Source organism: Sitophilus oryzae, unplaced genomic scaffold, assembly GCF_002938485.1.
Source record: "Sitophilus oryzae breed Bouriz unplaced genomic scaffold, Soryzae_2.0 scaffold_864_pilon_pilon, whole genome shotgun sequence".
Taxonomy (NCBI): domain Eukaryota; kingdom Metazoa; phylum Arthropoda; class Insecta; order Coleoptera; family Curculionidae; genus Sitophilus; species Sitophilus oryzae.
Genome location: NW_022147488.1, coordinates 943,274 through 953,703, shown reverse-complemented (window position 1 = coordinate 953,703; position 10,430 = coordinate 943,274). Strand labels below are relative to the sequence as shown.

The following is a 10,430-nucleotide window of genomic DNA, read 5'->3' as shown; positions in this document are numbered from 1 at the left end:
TTTTAAAAAACTAAAATGTTCTCGAATAGTTGAATTTAAATATTTTAAAACTTTTTTCTAGTCCTTACCGTTTATCCGAAATTTGGAAAAAATAATTTTATTTATTTATTTCGGATTTTATTTTAGACTCGCATAGACAACAATGGGCCCAACTACAAAGAAAGTATATGAAGGAGGCTACACCATAATTGGAAATTGTTGAATAAGCTGAAAATGATGATGATGATGATAAAGATGATGATGTCAAAATCGTAAAATTCACATCTCTTCTCAGATTTGTCAAGCTGGTTGCAATAGTAAATCATCGATGGTTGTTACTGAAACATCGATTTTTCAGAAACATCGACGTCATCGTTATCATCCCTAGTACCTATTGGCTTTTTAGCGAAGCGCCAACGTTCGCTTAATCGCATCGGTCGAAAAACAGCGGAATTTACGTTTGGCGGCCGGCAGTGGTCGAAATTTACAGCGTCGTCGAGCGTCGCCCGGTTGGTCGTCGGCTCGGGCGCACGTCGTCGCGACGCCGTATCGCGTCACTGGTGCGAACGTTGGCTCCCAGCCAGCCACGCCGCACCGTTGCCAATTCTTACTAGAAATCGGAACATTTTACTTGTTTTTGGTTTGGAAGAGTTTTTGGAACGTTGGCTAAGAAAAGCATTATAATAAACTTGATACTGTGGGTACCAATATCCTCTGGTTGATTTTTAAAATCAAAAGTTGCAGTCATTTCCGGTAAAACAGGAAGTGACCGTAACTAATTGAATACGTCAATCAGTCCTGATTTATGTCACATACTAAAATACCAAATATTGTTTTTTTATCTGAAAAAATAAAAAAGCTCTAGGGGTGAGCCACTTTTGAAAAACACCCAGTATATCCTAATTATACTTCAATAAAATATAACAGCAGCCTATACAGGGTGTCCCATTCTGGTTGAAATCATACAGTATCTCCGTTATTAGTGAAGATAGAAGGGTGCGGTTTGCACTAACCTGTCCCATTTTTTTGTCAAACGGAAGATGCCGTAAACAAAATTTTCGTAGCCCTCTTCGTTTCTCAGCTACAGGGTCTTTTTGAAAATTTTGCAATTTGGGACACCCCCGTATCTCTGTTATTGTGGAAGGTATCGAGAGGGTGAAAACAGTTTATTGTTGAACTTTTTACGTAGAATACAGTGACCTAGTCTGTTCTTCTACGAAAAGAATATTTTTAAAGATATGAACTAAAGTTATGTTTTCTTAAATTGAACACCCTGTATATTTATAAATTATATGATCTGGCTTGCCATAAGGGGTGCCATACCGGGTACATCTCAAAAGTGACTCACCCCTATAACTTTCTTTATTTTTCAGATAAAAAAACGAGATTTGGTATGTTAGTATGACGTAAATTTTGATTGATTGACGTATTCAATTGTTTTTAGTCACTTCCTGTTTTACCGGAAATTACTACAACTTTTGATTTTTAAATGGCACCCAAGGTATTTTTTTACTTTGTTTGATAGAAAATGACACTCTGAACAGAATGACATATCATATGTCAACTTTTGACATATTCACTTAAAAAAATCGTATTTTAAATTTCAATCTAGAGTGCCATGGTTGTGTTAAAAACACTAATTTTTATTCAAGGAGCCTTGGAAAAATAGATTTGATCACTTTGAATAAGAAGACTAAGGAAGGAGCATAATGGTATCCATGTATTCATGCATGGTGGGCGGAAAAAGGACTCTAGGGTGGGGATCCGTGACAGTTCTGTTTGACGATTTATTTGACACATTTAAAGTTGATTTGAAATTTTGTGGATTTGTCAGTCTTTACGGAGCTTATTTTATGTTATTTATTATTTATTCTACTACTGATAGTTGTATAACGGTAGTAAATCTTGATGGAAATTGTGACAGAACTTGAATTAACAGTGACACTATCGCGATTTATCGAAAAAGACTCTAAAATAGTTGGTTGTGTAGCGTGCGGTAGATCTCGGCAAAAATCGAATGAAATAATGGAACAACTTTTCGCTAGTAAGTGACTATAATATAATATACATACGTGTAGTAAACCGATCATTTATGAAATTCACTTAAATTAACTAATTATATATTTTTCTTGCATTTTTGCTTTTATTTACTACTTGTCAAAGAATTTAGATACGTCAATTTGACTTACCTGCTTCAGTAGCGTATCGGATGTTTGTGTTAATAAATAATTATTATAACTTATCTATTTTTATTAGAATTTTATATTTTTATAACAATTTTAATAACTACCAACATTTATTCACAACGTAAAATAAAAAAAAACAAATTATTGAGTCTGCGACCCTACATCATAGTTTTACATTTTTTAAATAAAATTAGAACGGCACTGATAAACCGGAATTTAAGTCTGCCTTATTTGAGTCCCTTCGCGGTGGACCTAAGATTTTTGCTATGCTTCTTCCTTAGTCTTCTTATTCAAAGTTTGATCATCTAATGTTTTTCGTGTCTTGTCCTAGCCTATTAAAAGATGCCAAATCGTATTTTTAATCATATCTCCATTTTTTCAAATCGAACGAGGGTGGCTCATTAGCATATTTAGAAAAAGCATTTTTTACGAATAATTTGGTACCACAAACTTGATATTTCGAGTCAAATTGTCGTTATGAACCGCATGTTACAATTTCAAATAAACCACATGAGAAAATTTCAAAAGTTGACATATGATATGTCATTCTATTCAGAGTGTCATTTTCTATCCAATAAAGTAAAAAAATACCGAGGGTGCCATTTAAAAATCATAAGTTGTAGTCATTTCCGGTGAAACGGGAAGTGACTAAAAGCAATTGAATACATCAATCAATCCCAATTTATGTCATATACAAACATACCAAATCTCGTTTTTCTTATCTGAAAAAATAAAAAAGTTATAGGGGATGAGCCACTTTTGAGGACGCACCCGGTATAATATAAAAAGTTCTACAAGAGTCAGTTTTCACCTTCTCAATATCTTTCACAATAACGAAGATACTGAGGCTGTCCCAAATTGCAAAATTTTCAAAAAGACCCTGTAGCTCAGAAACGAAGAGGTCTATGAAAATTTTGTTGACAGCATCTACCGTTTGACAAAAAAGTGGGACAGGATCGTGCAAGACCGCACCCTTCTATCTCCACTAATAACGGAGTAACCGTACGATTTCAACTAAAATGAGATACCCTGTACGTTTATCTGAATATAACCTAAAACATAAGTCAAGACGTGGCAACAGCGTCTTCCCGGGCCATGCACTTGCCAATTGAATGAAACCAGTAGCAGAAAATTCGCGGATTCGCTCTCGTTGTTTTCCCGAAGGCTTTCCAGATTTCCACGTCACACGTGCTTCCAATTTTAAATCGGCGGTCCTTGGACGACTCGACTCGCTTGTTTTCACGTTTTTCTCGCCTAGTCGTGTCTGTTTTCCTTTCCCAAAAGCTACCTGTAAAAAATCAACAAATGACCGTTACGAAAATGTAAGGAAAAACACAGAATCCAAACAATTTTTGTCATGTGTTTTGGTTTGAGTGTGTTTTGATATTGATTTGGCAAAGAGATTGCTCGTACCTTGGTACTTACGTAATGTATTTTGTTTGTTTTTGGTGTGAATGTGTTTGATGAAACTTCTTTTTCGAATTTTTTTTAGTTTGATTAAAATGAGTGGTGATGACTGTTAAAATCTCTGAAAAGGAGTTGAATGTAAACATAATAATTTTATGATTTTTTAGATTTTTCTTCTTCTATTGAAGAAAATTACATAAATCTGACACAATATATTTATTTAAACTCTGTACGGATATTTCTGATTAAAACTAAATTCTTATATAAAACTGGGATTGGAACATTTATACACGGTGTCTCATATAAACTGCAGGAATCTCGTAAAAAAAGATACAATGATAAATTAGAAAAAGTGAACGCCTTGTTGATTTTTTTAGAGTCTAAAAAATCTTCGATTTTTTAAAACGATTTCGATTTTTTTTCTGATCATTATTTGAAAATATAACAATACACATTTTAGATTTTTATTGCTACTTTTCTTGTTCAACATGTTGATGTTATTAGATTTTCAATCTGACGTTTCGTTTCTTAGCTACTTTATTTTATTAAATAGCGTCAAGCGATGTAAAAAGGAAACATTTTCAAAACTTTTTTTTTAGTTACAAGCATTTAAATACAAAAGTATTTCTTCTATATAGTAACAAAACTATTGCCAAAGTAAAAATATACCAAAAGTATAATATATTTGGATATTATTTTGTAGAATGTATGAAATTGTTAGTTTGTAAATGTGAATGTTTTTTTTTATATATTAACGAATTTGGTTTGGTTAGTGTTTATGTGTACTAGTACCCCTAAAAAAGTCAGTATGCATAAAAGGGTTCTCATATGTAAACAATAAAAAGTCTAAAAATCAGACATACTGGCATAGTAAAAGGAAAAGAGTAGTTGCACTCTCCCAAATATTTTCTGCCAGTTTTTACAATCTGTCGAATATCGGCAGATTGCAGAGCGTTTCAGTTGAGTTCCGTCCGTCGACCTGTGAGGTTCGAGCGCTGCGTCCCAGCACAGAGACGGATTCACAAAAAATGAGTGCCTTACTGTGTGCTGCTATTGGTTGTAGTAATAATTCAAAAAATTGTGCTTTGATTTTTTTTGCGAGTCATTTATGATCATTGCCTGGAAACTTATATGGTGAAATTTTGATAAAATAATTTAGTACACACTAAAAACACGGTATGTCGCTAGTGGTAGGAAAAATAATTTTTAGAGGTTACTAGTTTATTTGGTTGCCTGTGATATGCATATATATGCATATGCAGGGTGTTTCCTAAATAATCTAAAAAATAAAAAATCATTAGAAAACGAATTAAGGCGGGCTCTTAATAAGTATATTTATTTTTTTCGACAACCGTTTGATGAACAAGAAAAATTCAAAAGATCAATTTTGTTGAAAAAGGATGACCAGTCAAGAAAAAAATATATTTTCTTATATATAAGAAGTGGTGTACCATTTATGTTAAGGAAAAAAATCGTTTTTTTTTTAATTGTTAACACCCTGTAGATCAGAAAAGAAGTACTTTAGACCTAATGGTTATATAAAAATTGTTTTAAGAACACATGAGGAATCACACCATAATTTTTTAGACTAATTCGAAAACACCCTGTATATTGTCAACTTGACAATGACTAATGATAAATCAAAAAATACCTTTTCAGTGAAAAAAGTCTGATTTTCGCAGGAAATATTTTGATTTTTATTGAATTTGGGCCTGCGTTTGCAAATACTCGTTTGTTTTTTAATTTTCTATCTATCTAAATTTTAAATATCATAGTCAGAAATAGTTTTATTATTTATTAACTGTAAAAATGGTGTTTTCTTGTTGTGTTGCATCTTGCAAAGAAACTAACAAAACTGCAAAAATGTACGTGTTTCCAAAAGACGATAAGGTATGTATCTTAGATAAAAGAAAAATATATGGTATATATTCGTTGTTTGATTTTTTAGTATTGAAAATACTTCTGGCCGCGTTTATATGGGACCCATCTTTGAAAAAACGACATGCTAGAGGCAACATGAGTTCAATAACCTGCCTAATCAACTTGTCAACACGTAAGTCGATCGCAAGGCCGTTCGAGGGCCGAAATGAGGTCTTATTAGTGTGTGTGGGCCAACTATTTTATGGATATGGATGTTTAGTCTGGGAAAGCCGATATTATTATAAAAAAAGAATATGCGTCAAGGCATGGGTTGTTAGGTACAGTTGGGCTATTTTAATCTAACTCTTTCCGTAGAGAATCAAGAGGCAAATTATACGTGAAAGAGCGGAATAACATAAATAATAAATTTAGACTAATGCAATATTTTTTCTTGGCGCGTAGGATAATGCGCACAATCGATGCATTAAAGGGAATAATTAATTAAATCATTAAGTTCCAAAACATAATAACTCGGGTCTCATCGGATCTGCTGATACATTTTGATAAAATCCTTGTATATTATTATAAACAAGGATAAAATTTAGGCTATTAGGACTAGCGATGGGAACTATCGAATGAATTAGACTATCGAATGGTTACTGAATGAATGATTTCAACTATCGAATGGTTTTATTCGAATAAAATCGTTCATTCATTTGTATACTAAAGCATATGTGACAACCTCGCCGTGCGACTAAATGGTTATCGTTGAGTCACGACTATCGAATGCTTTTGATAAATGAAATTTAGTATTCGTTTGATTTTTGTATGCGTCAGTGCATTATTAGTTCTTCCAAATTTTTATAACTTCGCCGTATAAATACTGTGCTATTTTTGCGTTTATTAAAATAGTTAAAATACTAAAATAGTAGTTATTTTTTAATTTTATTTATTGACGATTGTGTGCATGTGCAGGTGGTCAAAATTAAGGTGGTCTATTTTTTAATGGGAAATTTTGAGAAGTAGCAATTTTTAAGAGAGATGGGATGAACGTACAATTAATTTTAAAAATACATATTTGTATTTTAGATGTTTTAATAATATGAATTAGTTGAAGTTAATAATCATATTTAAGTAATGTGGTTGTATAATCATATTTAAGTAAATGGTTATCAAACTCAAACTATGGGGTGAGAGAAAATTAAAATGAAAGTTTTACACGTGCCAATTTAAAAAAAGTTAACGATGTTTGTATTTTGTTTATGCTAATTCTCTTACATGTAGTTTTTGCGAAGAAAAAATATTTCATTTTATTTTTAAAGTAAATGCCAGTAAAAGTAAATATAATTTTTAAATAGTAATATAAAGCACCTAATATAAATAATTTTGATTTCTAATTTTTTATTTATATTTTCCTTCCATTACACTGCATGCTTAGAAAATTAATAAATGTTTATATTTCATGATTTTAAAATTTGTTGTTAATATAACAAATTAGTTCTGTAATTATTATTATTTAATAAACCAACGTTGCCAAAAAATTTAGAGACTATATTATTTTTAAATAGGATCTAATATAAATAATTTTGACATCTAATTTGTTGTTTATATTTTGCTACTACTTAAAAGAAAATATTTATATTAAATGATTTTAAATTTTGTTGTTAATAGGTATAACAAATTATTACTGTTATTATTATTTATTAAACCAGTCTTTGCTAAAAAACATTAAAAATAATTTTCCTGCATCCAAAATAACAAGTATTATTGCAATGTAACAACAGAATATTAATAAAAAAAAATGCAGAATATATAGACATACTATCCCTAATTAACTAAAGCCAAACAATAATATTCTTTGCGAATATCAACTAATACCAAAATATGGTAACAGTGCCTTTCATAATGTATTTTCTGTGTAAATACTAGCACCTCAATAAAAAAAATAATGTGTCCTTATCTATATCGGACTCCGCAAAAAATCAAAGATGCCGGCTTCTTTCATAGCATTGCCACCGACCGCTGTCGGGTTTCTCGGAAAGAAACCTACGTCGCCGGGCGACAACTAAAATTCAGTTAATATTTTATTATAATCCATCCTGACGAATGAATGAATTTCATAAATGAATGAATTTTATAAATGAATGGTTTTTGCAGCCGAATTACTAGAATACAATATTTCAAGGCAGATGACGGATCTATTCGATAATTTTTATTCGAATAGTTTTCAACGAATGTTTTCTTACTAACTATCGAATTATTCGAATGAATTGCAACTATCGAATGTTTCGATAGTATTCATTCGATAGTTCCCACTACTAATTAGGACCTATATTTTTTTTTATATGATTATTATTTTTTTAATTAACAACTTAGGACAAAGAAAAAGCTTGCATGGTTTCCACCGCCAAAAGGCGTAAAAACAAATGAATCCAAGGCGGTGCCAAATATTTTTTATCGGGATAAGTTTTTATCGTTTGAATATTGTTGTAAATAATTATCATTTAATTAGTGCTAACTTATCAAAGTTCACAACACGGCGAAATTTCAACAAAATCGGCCAACGGATCTTTGAGATATTAATAAAAAAGGCCTATTAGAAAACACATTGACATCTTTAAAATTATACATTTCCGGACACATGTTTATATGAACTTTTTACCTTAAAAACACTCAAAAAATCATCTCCTGAAGTTTGGCCAGATACTTAATTAACACCCTGTATTTAAAAATGGCTGGCTAGTGATTTAGTAAGCTATGTTTATTTTAATAGGAAAAAAATACATTTCATAAAAAATAAACAAACCCATAATACAAATACTATACACCAATTAATTAATTAATTTTAAATGTATCTAAATAGGCACTTTAATAATTGAAAAATGAAAAATGAACAGGAGCACTTCTTAAAATCACTTCATAGAGTATACAAAATATGCTAAAAATAATAATTCCAATAAAAAACATAAATGGCACATTAAAATCTGCATTATCTGAAATCAAACTATAGCTAAACGGGTAATACAATAATAGAGACAAGACGCCGACATCTATAACGCGATGAGCAGTTTTTAATAATTATTCCGAGTTATTATTACATACTTATTGTTTTACAATTTATTGTAATGATGGTTATGGCATTCCTTCAAATAAATTTTGATTTAAGTATTGTTAATATAGTCATATTAATGATTATAGCCCGTATGATTTTCAAAATAAATAATCAAGAGTGTTTTTATCAGAATTATTAAATGATTAAGTCAGTAGCGTAACTTCAAATGTGAGGCCCCCCCGCAAAATTTTTTTGGTGCCCTTATATTAAAATAAAAAAAACACACTAAAAACATAATATAGCTTTATGTACGTATATCAAGTCATTTAAAATATAAAAACAAAAAAAAACTTATAGACTAGAAAAAATAATAACTAGAACTAGAAAAAATAATAATAAAAGAACATAAAAAATAAAACATTAAAAAATAAATCAACACAATATTTTTGGAAATTGTAGGGGACGCTGTTCACATATATATGTATTTAGTAAACAAAATCACGAGGCCCCATTGCGGGTGCTGCGGGGCCTACGCTACGCTACTGGATTAAGTAGAAATAGTTAATATTTAGAAACTTCGTAAGTGTTATATTTTAGTATAATTATGGATTTAATAATTAAATAATTATCTTAAGTTTAAATTGTGGTAAACTTGAGTTTCAATCATTTATATTTAAAATCTTAGGAAAGGCAATATAGATTTTAGGCAGGAGAACTCAAGGGAAGGACTGTGTAATTAGTAATTAAGACTTTACAAGTTTTTTTACTTGCCATTTTTCTTGTCGTTCACGTTGCACGTTGACTCTTCGTTGTGTCACACACAATCTGAATTTCGGATATGATGCAGAGCTGATAATATTAAATAGGCTTAATGGGGGAACTGATAATATTAAATAGCAAATATATCAATTGCAAGGTATTCAAAGAAATATTTTTGTTAACTTTGCAAACATTTAAAGCATGCAATAATTAAAAAAAACTGTGAAAAATTGACGTGAGATTACTTTATAATTCTTGGAAGTCTTGGATCATAAAGATTTGAATTATTGTGGGTCTGTTTTGTTTAAGAAATAATAATTATAAAATAATAATTTCAAAAACTCAACTATCAAAATATAATGGTAGCAAATTTTCATGCATAGATATCATGCATAGGTATAATGTTCTATATTAATTGGACATACTGAAGGTAAACTAGGTATAGTTCCTGCAATCGATAATATATTTTATTGCTTTTTCATATCACACAACATTTTCATCATAACAAAAAACCGTCAATACCGCTACTCATATTATGGGCACCTATGTATATTTGTGGTTGTGACGGTTTTTTATTAGGTATGATGAAAAGAAGTTGCAAACTAAATTATCGTGGAACTATATTTTAATTTATTTTTATCTACAGTAACTATTACTTATTTTTTGTACGGCGAATTTAACCGTAAGTTCGAATATTGGTTAAACCTAGAAATACCTAGGTAATAGCCCAAAATATGCAAAAGGGGGAGTGAGTTTAGGTTAGATTAGAATTAGGTTTTAGTTGGTTTTGCATTAATAAAAAAATATAGGCCTAATCTATACTTAACCTAAACTGACATTTTTTGCATATTTCGGGCTCCTACGTGGGTAACCCTACGTTTAACCAATATTCGGGCTTTTACGGTAACATAATACTCATTCTGATTGGTTTAATCTGGCTCCATAATGAAACTGTGGGTTCCAGGTGCTATTGCAAATTAATGCCATTAATTCTATGTATATACATACCTCACATTTCTATAGTGTAGTGACCGTGATCGTGACCATTCATGAATCCGCACACGTCCATCTCCATCATTAATATTTTTTTTTAATAAATTGTTCACTTTTATAAAAAGCCATCACGATAAAAATCAAATATCAAAATTATTTAACGTTGTGAACGGTTCACTTGTTCACTATACGTA

At 30.7% G+C, this 10,430-nt stretch overlaps 1 protein-coding gene across 5 annotated transcripts in view; it reads left to right on the top strand.

Moving 5' to 3' along the window:
* Nucleotides 1–3,285: 3,285 nt before the first annotated feature.
* Nucleotides 3,286–10,430, top strand: part of LOC115890429 (cAMP-regulated phosphoprotein 21) — a 90,272-nt gene continuing 83,127 nt past the window's right edge. For 3 of the 5 annotated variants that reach the window (XM_030910653.1, XM_030910655.1, XM_030910654.1), the window contains exon 1: nt 3,286–3,487. The gene's annotated coding sequence lies outside the window, so the exon portion shown is untranslated. The remainder of the gene's footprint in view (nt 3,488–10,430) is intronic. The other 2 variants (XM_030910657.1, XM_030910656.1) reach the window with 1 other exon arrangement.